This window comes from Patagioenas fasciata, chromosome 2 (assembly GCF_037038585.1).
Source record: "Patagioenas fasciata isolate bPatFas1 chromosome 2, bPatFas1.hap1, whole genome shotgun sequence".
Lineage (NCBI taxonomy): Eukaryota > Metazoa > Chordata > Aves > Columbiformes > Columbidae > Patagioenas > Patagioenas fasciata.
This window is the reverse complement of record NC_092521.1, coordinates 10,856,824-10,874,713: the sequence shown is the minus strand read 5'-3', so window position 1 is coordinate 10,874,713 and position 17,890 is coordinate 10,856,824. Positions and strand designations below refer to the sequence as shown.

General features: G+C 43.8%; 1 long non-coding RNA gene across 1 annotated transcript; it reads left to right on the top strand.

Moving 5' to 3' along the window:
* Window positions 1-5,571: 5,571 nt before the first annotated feature.
* On the top strand, window positions 5,572-14,421 carry LOC139827331 (uncharacterized). The gene is made up of 3 exons (XR_011737845.1): window positions 5,572-5,690; window positions 10,994-11,177; window positions 13,767-14,421. It is a non-coding gene; the product is annotated as an uncharacterized lncRNA (long non-coding RNA).
* The last annotated feature ends 3,469 nt before the right edge of the window (window positions 14,422-17,890 follow it).

Here is a 17,890-nt window from a genome sequence, read left to right as displayed (position 1 = left end):
AAAATGGTGAAAGAGATGCCTGCCTGTTGTCATTGGTTAGTTGCAGAAAACTTAAATGACAAACACAACACATGAATTTGAGACATTAATAAACATTATGATGACCCCCCAGGTGATCACCAGATTGGTTTAGCAATTATGGGATTTTTCAAAAAAAGAAATATAAGCCTCTCATGACCTGAATCTTTGGAATTCATATAAGCAGTAATATTAAGCATTTTTTAGGATGTCTACATGAAAATTAGTGCTAAAATTCTTGTCAATCCCTTATCACAAGGAGCTGAGCATTTAAAAGTATGGATGGGTGCCATGAAACTTGTCATAGACATGTGAGAGTCAACACTGCTATAAATGCTGCAAGCTTCATATGCTGTAAGCAATGTACCTTTGTATACAGCATAGACTGTATACAAGAGCTGTTAGCTTAGGGAGCTTTATTGGAGTCTGCAAAATGAAAGGCCACAGGAAAAAAAAAAGATATTTGTAATTCCACTTGCAGCTTTTAGAAATACGTGATGATCATCATGACAACATGTTCACATGAGGAAGATAAACTCAAAGCCAGATTTTTCCCCGTGACTGTAACCTGTTGAGCCTTTAGATTTTTGTGTGTATGCATATGTGTATGTAGTCAAAATCCAAACCCATAAATGCTGATGAGGAAGCAGGACTGAGAAACAAAACAGAAGGATAAAATACAAGCCTGGTCAGTTATAGCCCTGGAGTATGTAGACAAGAATGAGATGGACCAGCAGAAGGCTGGGGCTGCTGCAGAAAGGTGAGACTTTTCCAGGGAGAAGCCAGGACACTGGGGAGTAGGTGGTGGGGTTGCCTCCATTAGATCAAGTGAGTCAGAAAGTTCCGTATCTCATGCTCGGAAAGGCTGCAGCTCCTGTCCTCCACTAGCAATGCACATGGGACCATCATCAGAGAGGTCTGATGGCTCTTGGGGAGAAGAACATGGTGATTCAAGAAGAGACTCATTATTGTCACAGAAGGACTGCAGCACTTCCCTGAAGGAGGAGTGGGCTCTGCAGATGTCTGGTTTCCACATTTGTCCCCATCACATTGCTGTTCTAGCTGGTTACACTCTGGTTATAGGCTTCTTTTTGGGGGAGGCTACTTTAGCTCTTCTGTGGGAGGAGGTGGCCACCTTCACTGCACTCTCACTTGCTGCTCACCCACCCTTGTGTGCTCACTGCCTGAAACTCAGTCAAGATATCTCACTTCTGCTCTACCATGTTATCATCAGAGGTTTCAAACATGGCAGTATAATGCTGACCACACATCTGTTTTAGAGCTACACAGCATGTCCTACCTTTTAATTGCAGCACTCACTGCCTCACTAGCTTTGTGCTTCTGAAGGAAATACCCACATATCCTGGTGCTCAGGGCAACCATGCAGTGGTGTTCATGTGGTGCTTCTCGTACAAATGAGGGTTTGTGACTTTTGGTCATGTGGAGGTCAGATGAGTGATCTGCTATTCAATATTTAGTTACTCAGTGACTAAAGGCCAGGGGTTTACAACTTACTCCTAACACCCTCACACCTTCTGACCAGCCTTTCTGCTGGCTGAGGCCCAGAGCACACTCTGCCTCAGTGGTGCCCATGAAGTTTGGTGTAGCTTGCCCCTTCTGATTGCTTTCCAGTCCTGGGAAATAGATTGAGTTGTTAATGAAGATTCATTAAGCAGATTAATGGGTAATGCTGTGTTCAAGCTCTTATGCCGGCCTCGGCCAACTCACCCAGACTCAGTTTATACTGACAGATTCCAGGGCGCTTCCAAACTGCTGTCTAGTTGTGTTTTGGCTTCATCCCAGCTTGAAGTGGGACTCAAGAACATGCACCAACCCCTCTCCCCTCAAACACTGCCACACACCTTCTGCTCAGGCAAGACACAGCCTGTGTTTCTCTGGCTACATCTCTTATCTTGATGAACTGTGCCTCAAGGTGCTTTATGTTGGTGATGTTTGCACTGTCTGTAAGGACTGCATCTTGATTTTCAGCTCTAGGCCTGCATTTCCCTGACTGGTGAGCCCATTGTCTTCCGCACACTGATGCCTGAGCGGAGGCCAATGTCTCATTGATGCAGATGATCAATAGAAGCGTATGTTTCTGTTGGAAGGGACATACAATCTTAATCTTGTTCAGTGTTCAGCTGTCTTCAGGGCTGACCAAAAGTTAAAGCGTATTTCACTTGGAAGAGACCTACGACAATCATCTAGTCCAACTTCCTGACCAATTCAGAGCTAACCAAAATAAGCAAATAATGTTATTAAAGGCTTTTCCCAAGTGCCTCTTAAAGAATGACAGATGTGAGGCATCAACCACCTCTGTAGGAAGCCTGTTCCAGTGTTTGACCACCCTCCCAGTGAAGAAATGCTTCCTAATATCCAGTCTAAACGTCCCCTGGCACAGCTTTGAACCATTCCCACGTGTCCTGTCACTGGATACCAGGGAGAAGAACTCAGCACCTCCATCTCCACATGCCCTCCTCAGGAAACTGTAGGGAGCAATGAGGTCAGCCCTCAGCCTCCTCTTCTCCAAACTGGACAAAACTGAAGTCTCTGAGTATTCTTCATGGGACATGTCTTCCAACTCTACCAACAGCTTCGTTGCCCTCCTCTGGACACATTCAAGTACCTTAACATCCTTCTGAAATTGTGGGGCCCAGAACTGCACACAGAAAATTCTAATGCAAGCTTGAGCCATAAACCAACACAGAGACACAAATATGTGTCTGCCTCAATTCTCCATGTACAAATAATAATCACAATTTATGATCTCACAGTGCATCACTGGGATATGCTATGGGCCACAGGTTGCACAGATGCTTCAGGGATCAGATTCGTAAGGCCTAAGCATGAGTTGTAAGGATGGGATGCTATATAACATTTCTACCACTATGGCTCTAGTGGTCAAAGTGGATTCTTCACTGTATAAGAAGCTCGGAAAAATGTCATACAAGGCAGACTGGATGACATCAGTTTTCCCACTCTTGCTTCAACACTTTATATACATTCCACATGAAAGCTTGAGTTTGTCTCATAAAATGTACAAGAAATTTAGAAAAAAATTACATTATTGTCTGGGGGAGCTCCAAATTAAATGATTTCTAAAATGGGCCTGAAATCAAGAGCCACTGCTGTTTGCTGTGTGAAAAAGGAGAGGAATATTAACTTCTGTGGGAGGAGGAGCTCTACCTTAAAAAAAAAAAAAAAAAGTAGCTATTGAATTCAAAGCCGGTTTGGAAAGCTCAGATAATTGGAAACACATGTTCCTGACTGTAGACATACAGCACATAAACTGCAGAAGAAAAATAATAAGAGAAAAGACAGAGTGTTTGAAAATGTAGTGAGAGAAGTCAACATTTTACAACTTGTTAATAGTGACTATACCTGCAATATTGTTTCATTTTGCTATAAGCCTTAAGAACACAAATATATCTTAAGACTTTCTCACGTACACCTAACTTTGTAATAAAATAGAGATCCCAGGTTTGTAGGATGATTGTATTACGTAATAAGAATATTTTAGTAAACTATCTGAACAAAGATGATTCATAATGATACAGATGAATATTTTAAACACAAAATGCTGTGAATTACTTAGCACCTAAAAATAACACGCCACCTTTTAACTTTCAACGAACTGTGTTGACGTTGCAGGAGTTTCTAACTTTTTCAGTACAGCAAATCATACATCTTTTGTAGTCTGTTAACGCAAATATCTTTTTTCAGGCCAAAGTTTTGAAACCAAAGCACACATAAACCCCCTCACACCCACACTCCCTTTGGTTTTCAGCTTTTCCTTCTGCCTCTCTCCCTTCTTGGGTAGAAAAAAGACACAGGAGGAAGGAAAGACTCTAAAATGAAAATTCACTGTGTACTGTAGACTATACCATAGCCATACTGTAAGGGAGTGTAGATGGGCCACTTAGAGCTGTGTGGGCAGAGCCGTTGCAAACCTACGTCTTCTTCATCTTTAGCCACTGAGTTTCTTCCCATCCCTTTTGGATAAGTGGATATGTGTTTCTCCTTGAATTGTCCCTGATTTTTCACACAGAATCACGGAATGTTAGGGATCCTCCCCCTCCTCTCAGCACGGGTGAGTTTTGCTCTCAGATGTTTGTGCACTGGCCCATTTGTAGTCAGGGTCAGTCCCAGTCATGTTTGGGGTGGCATATCCAATGTACCAAGGGTGTCCCAGGCGATTTTTGGTCATTGAAACCTAGATTTGTCTGTGTGTGTTCTGGCTTTTAATGATCTGAAGGGCGCATCTCTGTCTGAAAAGCCATTTCGCTGTCGAATTTCAGGTTCTAATGGAGGGAAGGAGTGAAATTTCATGAACAAGTCCTCCACAGTGCTGAAACATGAGGGTGGGGAGAGGAGGTGGAAAAGGAACTTTCCCTGCAACTTCATCACCTCCAATGACTCAAGCTTTTAAACTTCCGGAAAGAAATAACTATTTAAAATAGATCAGCCTGAGACAGACAGCTAAAGTAGATGTGGCACAAGTAGATGCAGTTTAGCGAACTAATGTTCTCAGGGTCTCAATATGGTAGAGGCTGTTTCAGTAATCGATAGTGCTTCCTGCAAAAGATTGTCATCCAAAGGCCACTGAAGTCAAGAGGAAACTTTCCCTCAGCTTCTGTGATCTTCAAGTCAGACTTCTGAATCATTCAGTGCTGTGCCTCTTATTATTCATGGGGAATACAACATATATGGTGCATCGAAAGCCAAATCTAATGCTGCATCTCAGGATTAGCATAATTTTGCATTTCATATGTTTCATTTCCTCGCTTTGCTAATGTCACTCAGCTTCTCTTCATCATGGGCTACCTTAACTGGGTGGTTTAGTGTTTTTTCTTTTCCTAGAAGCCAGGTAAATTATCTTGTCTGTGAAAAAAGAGAAAGGATCCTTCAGAGAACAGACAGAAATAGATGTTGTATGCTGTGGGATCTTGAAAAGCCTGTGCAATGACCAGGGTATATTTTATTCCAGTAAGAGCAGAAACTTATTCCCACGCCTACAGGTGTTTTTCAGCTTTTCTGTGATGAGCTCCACATCTCAATAAAGAAATTGCCTCATGGGCACTTATCCTCCGAGTCATTGTGCAACATCCCTGTGGCAATTTACATTACATGGAAAACCATATTGAAAAAGCATTTGTACCTCTTTTTAAGAGGTCTTTAGAGGAATATGGGTATTGACCTTCCTGTAAAAGTTGACCATGGTTTCTACTTTTGCTGTTTATCTCATCTCTTCTCCTTCCCTTGGCTCTGTTCCCTCTCAACTGAAGTCCAGGACGAAAGCCAGCATGCTGCAGGCACAGTGAGCTCACCACTGTGCTGTGGACCAGAGCTATGGAATCTCCATCCCGGTCCTTTTCTAGTGTGAAGCTTCAGTGTGACATGCAAAGTGCTAACAGGATCACAGATCATATTTAATAAGCAAAATAAAAGACAGGCAAGTCAACACCCCCAGTGATTACTTAAGAGAGAGCTTTACAGCCAAGTATAACACCTCTCCCTGACGCATTCTGCTGTGTTTTTCCAGGGTCATTTGGTTGTTCTTGCAGAAACAACAGGGTGGTACTGGGACCTGAACTCTGACTCTCTGCTATTTCTGCTGTTCTGGATGCTGATGCCGCTATTTCACAACAGCTGAGTTGGATCCAGATGGAAAAGTGAGTTATCTTTTCTCTAAAAAAGAAACATTAACAAAACCCCTGACACTTTTATACAGTTAAGAAGTTGCTTCTGTCATTTCTTGACATGATAGATTGTAGACTATTAACATAGTCTAATTGCTTATGGAAATACCAAATTGTTTCTTGTTAAAGTAATGGATTCTCATCTATCTCCATTCATTTAAAATACGTTATTTTCAGCACTTTCATGTAAAGAATGTGCAAAGAAAAGGTCTTATTTTCTTGAACCTGTAGAAATGGCATGTTGGAAATTTCAAAATGGAATGATACATAGAGTTGACATTAGCTATGACCGCCTGGGAAAAGTATTTTAATACACGGGAATGTATATAACTTCTGTGAACTTTGTTGTCTTCCTATGGCAAAAGCAAATCTTTGAAGTCTGGTCTATTCTAAAAGGCTTCTTTAGGACCTGTCAGACATCTGCTCCTATCATGCCATGTAGGACAATCTGGGATAAGAAAATAATGTGACAGTGATTAAAGGTAGAAGTAAATGTAGTAGCAGCAGGAAATTCCTATTAGCTGATGTCTATCCCAGCTCTCCAGCTACTTAATGTCAACTTTCGTTGTCAGTTTTTTAATATTTGTTTATGTTTTCAAGAAGACTTATTGAACCAGTCAAAGCATGGTTGCCATAAAGCAAAATCAGAAAACTGAATTGCTGGGAGCAATCCAGTCAAAACTTTTATATTTGGGACATTATCTCTAACTGAGAGGACTTTAATGATTTAATAATAACAACAATAGTAATGAATAATATGAGGAGGGGTCATCTGAATATTCTTGATCTAAGAAATGTGGTGACAACTGCTTTAGAAGAAGGTTACAGAAAACAGGAAAAAAGAAGGAAACCATGGGTTGCCTTCACTTCAGATAACCTATGACTTAAGTGACTGATTCCTTATCTGAGCTTTTCCTTTCTGGGAGCTCCTGATGCTCGAGAGGGGGTGTGCCACAAGGCATCAGGTGATGGCAGTGTTGACTCCAGAGCACTGGAGGAGGTTGGCCAAAACCCAAGAATCAGAAGCCTCTGAAGCATGCTGCATGCTGATAACAAGATGCAGTGGAGAAATTTTCCTCTCTTACATCCATAGGCAGGAGAACACAATAGGTGCATTACTCACGTAAGATGCTATACCATGTTTGCAGCTTGCCCTGAGCTCAATGTTGGAGCTGAAGCTTTTGAGGGGATTCAAGGGAATCATTTGCGTGGAGTGAAATCTCTAGTTATTCCAACATCAATGAATACTGGGGAGCCACTTTGATGGAGTCAAGCATGGTGAGCAAAATCTGATTTCAATAAAAACCAAAGTACTTCTCAGTGCAAGTGAAGGAGGCAACACCATTTCTTTGCATCATGCTCACTCTCCAAGGGTCATGTTGTGCTTACAGAGGCATCTTCCATCAGAGCTGCAGCAGCTGTGTATTGCTTTTCAGAAATGCAACCAAGACCACGAGAGAGCAGGAACCCATGCTGGGAGGGTGAACCAGAAAGCTGAAATTACAGCAGTTGGATCTTGGCCAGAAACACCAGAGTGAAAAACCAAACTCTCCTAAAGGGCTACTGAGACCTTACATGGTGGTCACGGGCAGGATGTTTATTTTCCATCTCCTCCAATGGACGGCACATCCAGCTGTAGTTTCCCATCTTAAAGCCGTTCTGGGACTTTCGTTCGGGACTGACTCAGAGGAAAGGGTGCCACTCAGTTAATCACTGTGTGATTTCCCACAGTTTGGGGTTTTTCCTTAGAGACCTTACAGATCTGGAGCCATCCTGCCCGACAGCCGGGAGCCGCTGGGACGGTGGCACAAATAGCACAGCCACGGGCAGGACGCCCTGCAAGCGCTTGTTGCCCGGGGCCTGCTCCAGCAAATGCATACACATATGCTTAACTCTACACTTCTGAGACATAATCCCATTAATTTAAATGGGATTACTTGTGGGCTTAAATTCCTGCAGGATCAGCACTGAGGTCTGTTGCTGCAGCTGCCGGGGGCAGTACGATTATGGTGTAACAAGAGTTTTGCTCGTGCTGTAAAAGAGAACTGCCTTGCTGAACATCAGCACTGCTCATACCCTTAAACTTGAAAAATGAGCCCTTCCTCAGTTCAAAATTATTCTGGATTTTAGCTTTGCTTCATCTTCACTTACCTACAAACCAGACTCTCCTAAGTTGAACTCTCCAAAGGTTTCTGCCTCTTCTTCATTGTCACCAGTCTGCATGGAGGATTTTTGTGTCTACCACTGCTCACAGATCACCTTAACTGCCTTGATCAGTACAGTACAGTGAATCCCTGCCCTCTGCTTATCTTCTCTAAACAAGCATATTTCCTCCTACTTAACATCTTTTTGCTAATCTCCTCCATCCTGCTGGAGCAGACTGCCTCTTACAAGAAATATTGTCTTGATTTGCCCTCAGGTCATTTTGGTTATTGCATCCTATTGCTGGCCCAGGGGTAAATCCAGTGTCTGCAAGATGAAAGTTAATGAAAGCTGGGGATGAAAAAATGTCCCCACTTTTTCTATGGATGGATAATTTATTTTCTATGTAGTTGCTGCTTTTCTATATGAAATCACTTGACCACTTACAATAAAAACTGGCTGGATGGTTGAGCCCAAAGAGTTGGGGTGAACGGAGCCAAATCCAGTTGGTGGCCAGTCATGATGGTGTTCCCCAGGGCTCACTATTGGCGCCAGTTCTCTTTAATCTCTTTATCAATGATCTGGATGAGGGGATTGAGTGCACCCTCAGTAAGTTTACAGATGACACCAAATCGGGTGGGAGGGTTAATCTGCTGGAGGGTGGGATGGCCATTCAGAGGGATCTGGACTGGCTGGATCATTGGACTGAGGCTAATTGTATGAGGTTTAACAAGACCAAGTGCCGGGTCCTGCACTTGGGTCGCAACAACCCCAGGCAGCGCTACAGGTTTGGGGAAGAGTGGCTGGAAAGTGCCTGGCAGATCTGGGGGTGTTGACAGCAGGTGAACATGAGCCAGCAGTGTGCCCAGGTGGCCAAAAAGGCCAACAGCATCCTGGCTTGTATCAGGAATAGTGTGGCCAGCAGGGCCAGTGCAGTGAACATTCCCATGTACTTGGCACTGGTGAGACCCCACCTTGAATCCTGTGTTCATTTTTGGGCCTCTCACTACAGGAAAGACATTGAGGTGCTGGAGAGAGTTCAGAGAAGGGCAACAAAGCTGGTGAGGGGCCTGGAGCACAAGTCTGATGAGGAGCAGCTGAGGGACCTGGGGCTGTTCAGCCTGGAGACAAGGAGGCTGAGGGGAGACCTTATCGCTGTCTACAACTACCTGAAAGGAGGTTGGAGCATGGAGGCAGTTGGTCTGTTCTCCCAAGCAGCAAGTGATAGGGTGAGAGGAAATGGCCTCAAGTTGTTCCAGGGGAGGTTTAGATTGGATATCAGGACAAATTTATTCACTGAAATGGTTGTCTGGTATTTGAACAGGCTGCCCAGGGAAGTGGTGGAGTCACCATCCCTGGAGGTGTTCAAAAGACATGTAGATGTGGTGCTTCGGAACATGGTTTAATGGTGGATTTGGCAGTGTTGGGTTAATGGTTGGACTTGATGATCTCAAGGGTCTTATCCAACCTAAAAGATTCTATGATTATATGATTTAAAATGAATCAATAAGGCTGTGAAGTTAGTGACTTGATTTTAATAAATAGCTTAATAAATAAATTAATCAAGAGTTTGCTTTTAAAGGCCCATGCACAATGTGTGTATGTGTAAATATGTCAAACACATAGATTCAGGAGAGGCAGTTTTTGTTTAACTGCACATATTTTAACATTTTGATTTTAGAAAAAAAATTCTCTCACTGGAGACCTTTTATGCCAAGTTTGAGCCTGGAGCAACATTTTATGGCTCAGTTGCAGTAACCCCTCGAAAATGGGGGTTTATAATGGAAACTCTGACGAACCCTTAGCTAAAGCACTTCTAACAGATGTTTCTGTAATGAAAGGTCTGTGCAGAACAGGCAGCAGCAAATGGTACTTTGTATTTTTCAAAGATTATGGATGATTGTGCACAATTTATAGAACGATGGTGGCTTTAGCCCAAAGTCACAACGCTCACACCAGACTGAGCACCGTGTGCGTGCATACATTAACAACACAGAGTTTCAGTAACATAACCAGCTGTTGAATGTAACTCACTGCCTCTATTGTATAGATTTGAAAGTACGGGTCACTTTGCTCTTCTAAACAGTGATTTGGCCATCTGGTAGTTGATAGGTGTGCTTTCAAAGTGCCTGGAGATGGATTATCAGGACTCCATTAAACAACTGGTCTGAGTGGAAACCAAATGTTATTCTCCATAACTGAAAGGAGCCAGTTTGGCCCTTTGGGACTGTCTTGGCTGTATCCCAATACTGTGGCATCTCCAGCAGACCTAGATGTGGCAGACTGGACCTCTTGGTGTCCTTCCCTGAGGGATGGATGGGTGCAAGCTCAGTGCTTGTGCTGTGCTGTGATGGCTTGTGGGCCCTGGGGACAGTGTGGATTCGAGCAGGTCAGGAGGATCTGGGGATTAAATTGAGCAGAGACTCAGGGAGCTGTGTCCTCCCTGCACATTGCTAACCCCGGAGACCCAGATATCTTGACCCACAGTCACTGAAATGTTGAAGTTTGTCTTAAATCAGAATTATTAAGAGAAAAGAGAACTTAAGCCTATAGGTTCACCAGAAAAGGAGGTTTTATATCTAGAAATGTTACCAGAGGGTATTTTGGTTTTCGTTCTAATCTCCCTGTCAGCACTCAGTAAGTGGAGATCAGAGTCACTGCACCATCTGAGGGTGTGCTTGATAGTGCTGCAAAGACCTTGGCAGCCAGCTGCAAGCCATGAGGCTTGTGGAGCCTTCATAGGCAGGATGCAAATGGCATTTATATATGTCACACACACATTGATTCATTCCAAGTACCTTCCTTTTTATGATCCTCTTTTGCCAGGCTGAATTCCTTTTGGGTGAGCAGCAGTGATAATGTGTAATTAACGTTCTCCTGGTTAACGCTCTGTACCCAGAAAAATGCAGTCCCTGGGGCTATAGTTATCACTGCCTTGCAGGTAGTTTGGAGTAACCATGTTCCCTTTGCGAAAACTTCACTCCCATCAGTAGAATGAGCAGACGCATGTGTCAGTACTGAAAGACTGAGATGAAACTGTGCTTACAACATTCTTCAAGCAAACGCGCAGAAACAAAGCCCCTGGACTGACTTTTATCAATTCACTTTTGTTATCGCTGTCATGTTATTTTTAGGGCTTACTTCACATGAAAACGTGGGTTCAGGAGTGCTTGCTGGAGTGGGCTTCTCCCTGCCATCACATTTCGTGCTGCAGTGGATCCGAAAGGTCTCCAGATACCCGCTGCGATGAAGCCGCTCGACCTTTGCAGGGAAGCTTGTGGCATCGGCACGTCACCCTCTAAGCTGAGATGTCTATTTGTAAGTGTCTGGCCAAGTGCTTTTAACTTCTCATTTATCCAGTCCTTGGATATGGTTTGGCTGCAGCCGTTTTCCTAACTTTCTATCTCTGCTTTTTGTTTCTCATGGTCCTGACACAATTTGAAGGAATGACCTTCTTCCCAAATGCCACCTTTGATGTTTCAGAGTTGAAACGATGCTCCAGCTGTCCCAGGCTCCCTGAGGAGAGCACAACCTGTCCTGGCGCAGGACCTCCCTCATCACTTGCCTGTCTCATGGCCGTTAATTCCCTTATTGTGAGAAGCTCAACATTTTCACCAGCCTCAAGGTTTTCACTAGCCTCAAGGTTTTCACCAGCCTCCCCTTATCTTTCTGTGGTGGAGCTATAAAGAAGCAACAGATGGTAGCCTTTTTCTGAGTAAAACCAGTAAATTTGTCATAACGGATTCAAATGTGGGCAAGTTATGTTTATCTTAGCTGAGGGACAAATAATACAGTTTTAACCATAAACATGTAGGAAAAGAAAACCAGAGAAGCATATCACAGGAGCGGTCTCAGGAGAGCACTCTCTGAAGCTTCCGCTTCATCAGTCACTGTGGTTTAAAGGGATAAACATTCTATACCTTCCTTTGCCTACACCACAGCCACCTCATCTGTTGGTAAATTTGGGCTTGCGCTTTGCTATCCTTACCAGACCCCTGTTAATCCTCCTCTGGAGGACCTGTTTTGATTTTTAAAGTAATTACATTCAGAAGGAATAAGCTGCGATCAAGAGTTTGCTGCTTGGACTTAGAAACTGCTGATCTCTGATGTGCCTGCCAAAACTGACTTTGGGCACGGCACAGACACGCACATTTTGGTTGCCAAAAAAATCAATGGCTATTTTGGACTGAAAGTTTCAGTAGCTCTGTTTCCATAACTAAAAATGCTGATAGCTAAATTTAAGCTCACGAAAGTACTATGGTCATTAAAATACACTGACGCTATATAAGTGTTATATATGTTCTTTTAATGAGAAAGACTTGATAGTGTATTCTACTTATTCTTTAAATGGAGGATAGTTGCATCCGTCCTCAGTGATCAATACTATTTCAAATCTGACCCCCAGCAGTGAGCGATTTTCACTACTAACATATGAATATTATTTTTATTTCACCCAGCGCAATATTTTCCCCGTGCTCAGTATTTTAACCTCCTCTTCCCCTGTCTGGCTTCTTGGCAGAAGGCTGTGCCGGTTGCCAAAGGAGTCTGAGCAAACTCATCCATCCATTTGCTGACCATTTAAAATGCTGGACGTCTTCCAGTTATTTATCTGTCCCTTTCACTGAGGCTCGTGTATGAACAATAAATTAGCTGAGAGTGCACAGTGACATACTCTGAAACTTTATGTCTGTGTATTTAAGAACATCCATAAAAAGGAATTAGGGTGTTGCAGGAGTTGAGAGTGTGTTACTGCATTCGGTCTATACAAAGGGAGACTCAGGTGCAGAGCGATAGGGAATTAAACCCTTTTAGTGCCCAACCTTTTAGAGCATGAGAGGCAATTATAGATTTTAATTAACAACATCATCTTGGTTTGTGATATCATTATCTTCAACAATTTATTATATCAATGCAGCTCACAGTAGCAAAGTGACTATGAAAAATGAGGACCAAGGGTTAATTTCTGGCTGCCTTTAAGTTGATGGCAGAGCTCCCATGACTTCAAAGGGTGAAAATCTCACCCCAGTTTTCAGCTGGTGTAGGTTGACATACCTCCATATACTTCAATAAAATCAATGAAGCCCTGATGATTTATTGCAAGTGAGAATCCATCCCTAAAGCTATTAAGGCCTGTAATTTTTAAAGCTATAATTATGGAACCATAATTCCATCAAGGGCTTCTGGCGATATCATGGACCAGAGTTAAGTGAATTGTGCAAATAAATGTAATGGTCTGGCAGTGCAGTGGAAATACCTCTCTCTCTCGATAGGACTCTTAGCACAAAGATATTAAAATGTATTTTATCCACTCACAGCAATAATTGGAAAAGAAATATTAGCTGCAGACTTGAGACTCCCAGGGCACTGAATCAAAACATGCATTTTGCAGCAGCCACTCCAAAACCGCCAATGGGCCCCTGCACTACCGTGATAACTCAAGGCATAAAATCTCCTCTTGAATCTGATTTTTGCTTTAGTTATCATTACCTGTCAGCTTTGATAGTAGGGCTCAAATTTCAAAGCTGGACACATCCAGCTAGCGCAAAGGTGTTTTGACTTGTATGAAATAACAATGTAAGTAACACCTGTGTCTGCATGAAAATGTACCTGAATGGCAGGAGTGGATGGAACCCGGCTCTGGGAAGTAGACAACATGGACATTTGGGATGCAGAACCATAGATTGCCTATGATGGAATTGATAATCCACTCTTCCACCTCTTTCCAACCCTCTTTCTCTGTTGTTTCCATAAATATGCACCTGGATAATTAGTTTCCCAATTAGACGAAGGCATAAACAAATACGCAATTATCCTGTTCTTCCATAGAGGAACCGGGCCTTTAAAGATGTACGTGAACCTGTGGGTCTTCCCTAATTTAAAAATCTGTCTCTACTTGTCTCTCTGCAGCCTTTTAGGTCTGTGAAACTTCAAGGAAACCCACAGGTAATTAATCTTCATTAGGAAGATGCACCTGAATCACAGTCCTGAGTCTGAAATAGTCCAGGGCTTGGAGGAAACACATGCGTGGATCAAGATTCAGTTTGGACCAGATGTGATATTTCCGAGGATAGTTCGCTCCTGACTAGGAAAACCACACTTTTTGTCAACCACCCGCTTCAAAGTCAAGGCAGATAAAGGAAAAAAATGAAAACAAACAAAAAACAATCTCTGAAAATGTAAAATCTTTGAATAATATATTTTCCACTTCTCATTTGCTCATATAACAAGATTTTTCAAGCAACGTACTCAGCTGTGGCCATGAGATATATGTCACAGCCCCAGGTATTTGTAATGTCAAGTGATTGAAAAGCAACTTCAAATTCAAGTCTCCCTTGTGCCACGATAAACTTTATTTTGTCTATATTTGCTCAGTCAGGACCATAAAGAAAATAAATGACAGATTTCCTCTGTGGAAAAGTCCTGCAGAATTTAACACTGATGAGGATCTTCAAGGGTGAGGGACTGTAAAAGACATCAGAAATACCCTCTGAAATTCAGCAGACCTCCTGTCTATTCTATAGCATTTTATATGTAATTTCCTGTTAAAATTAAAATTATTAAAAAGCCCACAAATAAGCAGTAGCAAGGTTGGAATTTCCTATTAAGTTGTGGAAGTCTTTTCCGCGGCAGGCTGTGGCAGGTTAACTGCAGCACCTGAAATCTGCGGCTCTCGCTTGCTATGGACTGAGTCGCAGTGAGAGCATCTGCCCTGGAAAGGCAGCGGGTATTTAACAGCATCACTCAGTGCAACCCCGGTTCCAGCTTCTGCAAATGAAACAACTGCAGGCAGGCTCTGAATCAGCAACATGCTCAAATCAGTCTCTGGAAAATCTCATTTCTGAGTCTTGTTGACGTCACTGAAAATGAGGCACATGGTAAAAGTTAATTACTTGTTTAAGCAGTGTTTGCTGTGCCAGGCTTAGGCCTCATCCTAAAATCAAAGCACAGCTTTTTGCTGCTTTCCATGGGCTCTAGGGCAGGTGCTATGACAGCATCGCCCACAAACTAGAGTACATAACCTGTTATTTCCCCCATTGGATTTCTCCCAGGATGCAGAAAATAATGAGTGCAGCATAAGGCTGAAGACGTATGCATTAGTGAGATAAGGATCATATCTGGGAACTTGCAGTGAGACTGCTCAGTTTATACAGTTGAAGATCTAATCCTCACTATCTAATAAAACAGTTATTCTTTAAAATATTTTCGGTAGACTATGCTAAAGGAACCCAAAACTGGCAGTTATCTCAGATTTTTAAATAGTCCAAGCATACATTTTAAATATCTGCCCATAATTCTGGTGAAATGATTCACAGGGATGGAGGCAGACCTGAGGTGAAAAACTTCTCAGAATAAATTGGACAGATGATGACATACATACATCAGTTCCTTTTAGGAACAGGAACCCAAATTTTATTGAAAACTCAGATAAGGAAGCCTCTTCTTTATACAGAAATCTTAACCAGAATCAAGTGGGATCGCTTGCGTTAGTACAGTCGTCGATGAGTTTCTCTTACCACAGTATACATGACTGCATACCATACCCCACACTGCACATCACTGCTTACTGTAACATTGTTGGTTTAATTGACTGCAACGTGCTATCAGATTCACTAAGCTATGATGAGGCATATGGATACTTCACTGAAATACAGTTAATTTTAACAAAGCTGTAAATAAGCCCAAGAAGATCCGAAATTTCTTAGCACTGGAACAGTCTATTTTCTGGGATGAGAAGCAAAACATAATGTTTGTGGGCCAGTTTTGCTTTGTGTTCCCGTTCAGCCTTTTCATGGCTTTAGTGCGCCACGCGGGCGAAGGCACAGCAAAGGGGTGGTGTGGAAGGAGTGGGCACCACCGGCCCGTTCAGCGCATCCCCTCGCTGACGTTGCTGGCAGCATCCCAGCGGAGCTGAGCTGGAAACACCTGCGGTCCCTGGCTCTGGCCCCTTCCTCGTGCGTAGGAAGCCGGGCTGGGGCAGGAGGTGCGAGCACAGCGATGGTGAGCGATGCAGTGAGATGTTCAGCAGATGGGCCGGCGTGCACCGCGAACCCCACAGCTGCTGGCTGTGGCAGATGCGGTGGATGTGAACATGCTGAATAGACTCATGCTCAGATTAGTAATGGCTTTGGCTTAAGCAGTGATTGCTTTCCCCAGAACAGCAGCCCTACAAAATTCTCCTGCATTGTTGGCGTTTCAGAGAGGCTTCTTCAATCAGAGAAGTCCTGCATTCACCTGAATGTACTGAGGACATCTAAACTTGACTGCCAGGTGATTTTCCCAAGCACTGGGACTTGTCTGCACTGTTATATTATTAGAAAAGCCTGCAGCATAGCTCAGGAATCAGCGTGGGTCGACCATCTCTCCCAGTAGGCAACTTGGAAGAGGTTACACCATTTTGGAGAGCAAAAAAGCTTAGGAGTATGTGTTTAGGTTATTCTAAACTGGTTTGCTTCAGTGCCAGAGAAGTCTTGGGTATGTTGAATTTGCTAGCAGAGGTGCGGCTGCTGTTTCCCCTGCAGCACCATCTGTTGTGAGAAGCTCTGGCAGGACATTGCTTGCAGGTGGACATGGGGAGCAGCCCCACCACAGGGATAATGGGGACTGGTCACCATAACCCAGCCTCAGAGGGGCTTCCCTGTCACTCCCACGTGATTCAGAGTGGGACACCCAAAAGAGGGCCCTTTTAACTGCAAAGGCACAAAAGTGGTTTCAACCAGTGTCACTAAATGAACCTGACAGAGGAGCAGGCACAAGGACAGAACAAGCACATTTTTAATGAGAGAGCTAATGTGGGGCTCCACGCTGTGCTTCAGGGCAGCAGCATGGGTGTAATGTCTGTCAGGGAAAGCCAGCACAAAGGGATGCGCAGCTCATCATGGCACCTATGGAAAGCCTGGCTTTCTTCTGGTGTAAATCTTGTGGGAGTGGTGGGGCATTAGCCAGCCCTGCTTGGGCAGGAGCCAGAGGTCAAGCAATGCCACCCCAGCCTGTTTGCAAACTCAGGCTGCATCACTTGTTTAGTTTTTGTTTCTGCTTTTGGAGGATTAGCGAGGATTTGTCATGGGGAGCGGTGCTAGTCTCTCCTGCGCAGCTTGGGTATGCACCAGCATTGCACAAGCTCAGCAGAGCAGCACAGAGACCTTCCCCTTGCTGGGCAGTCCCTTGCGAGGGGCTGAGCCCGCGCTTGCCCTTACAGTGAGTGGGAGCAGGGGTGATGGGTCACCTTGGGGTGCTCTGTGCTGTGTCCCTGCCCTCTCCCGCTTGGTTCCCTTCTCCTCTCCTGATTTTGTCCTCCTCCCCCTGCAAGGCTGTGCTTCCAGTGCAGTAGCTGTCTGCCAGCAAACCCATGAAAGATCTTTGTTTTAATTGGGGTTTGTTACTAATTGCCTTCAATGAGCCTATTTTCACATCACAGCTGACCAAAGCCAGAAGATGTTAAGTCTGTCTCCCTAATAAATCATTCCTCCTGCGCCCTGGGGTTGGAGATGAAGAGTGAATAGGCAATGCGCACTGCATCGACCTAATTGTCTCCTAAAATATGCAAGCAACTCCCACAGCAGTCGACAGAAAGGCACGTGTGCATCTGAGCGGGCCTTGTGTTATTACCGATGCTCTCATTGCAAGGGAGCCATTGTTGGTTTCCCCCTCCCTCTCCAGCCCTGTCAAGAAAGCCTCTGTGCCTGCCAGCCAGGACGATGAGCTGGAAGAAGATGAAGAGGAGGGGTTATCTCTTTAAAGTCAGACAAAAGAAACCTCAACCCTCCCCTTGCCCAACCCCAGCCGTAAAACAAAGGCTGGGAATAAATCTTCCGTTTCCACTGACTGGCCAGCTTTGGAGAGAGCGACGCCAGCTAGAGATCTCTGACACGATTAAAAAATAAAAAAGGTTTGTGGATAAACACTGGATTGGCACTGCAGCCTGACAAATCCTTCCCTAATCCACGTGAAACCTCCCAAACCAGGCAGAGAAATGCCTGGGGAAACTCAACTGCTCTGACTTTGTCCACTGCCTTTGCCATGTGTAGTCCTAC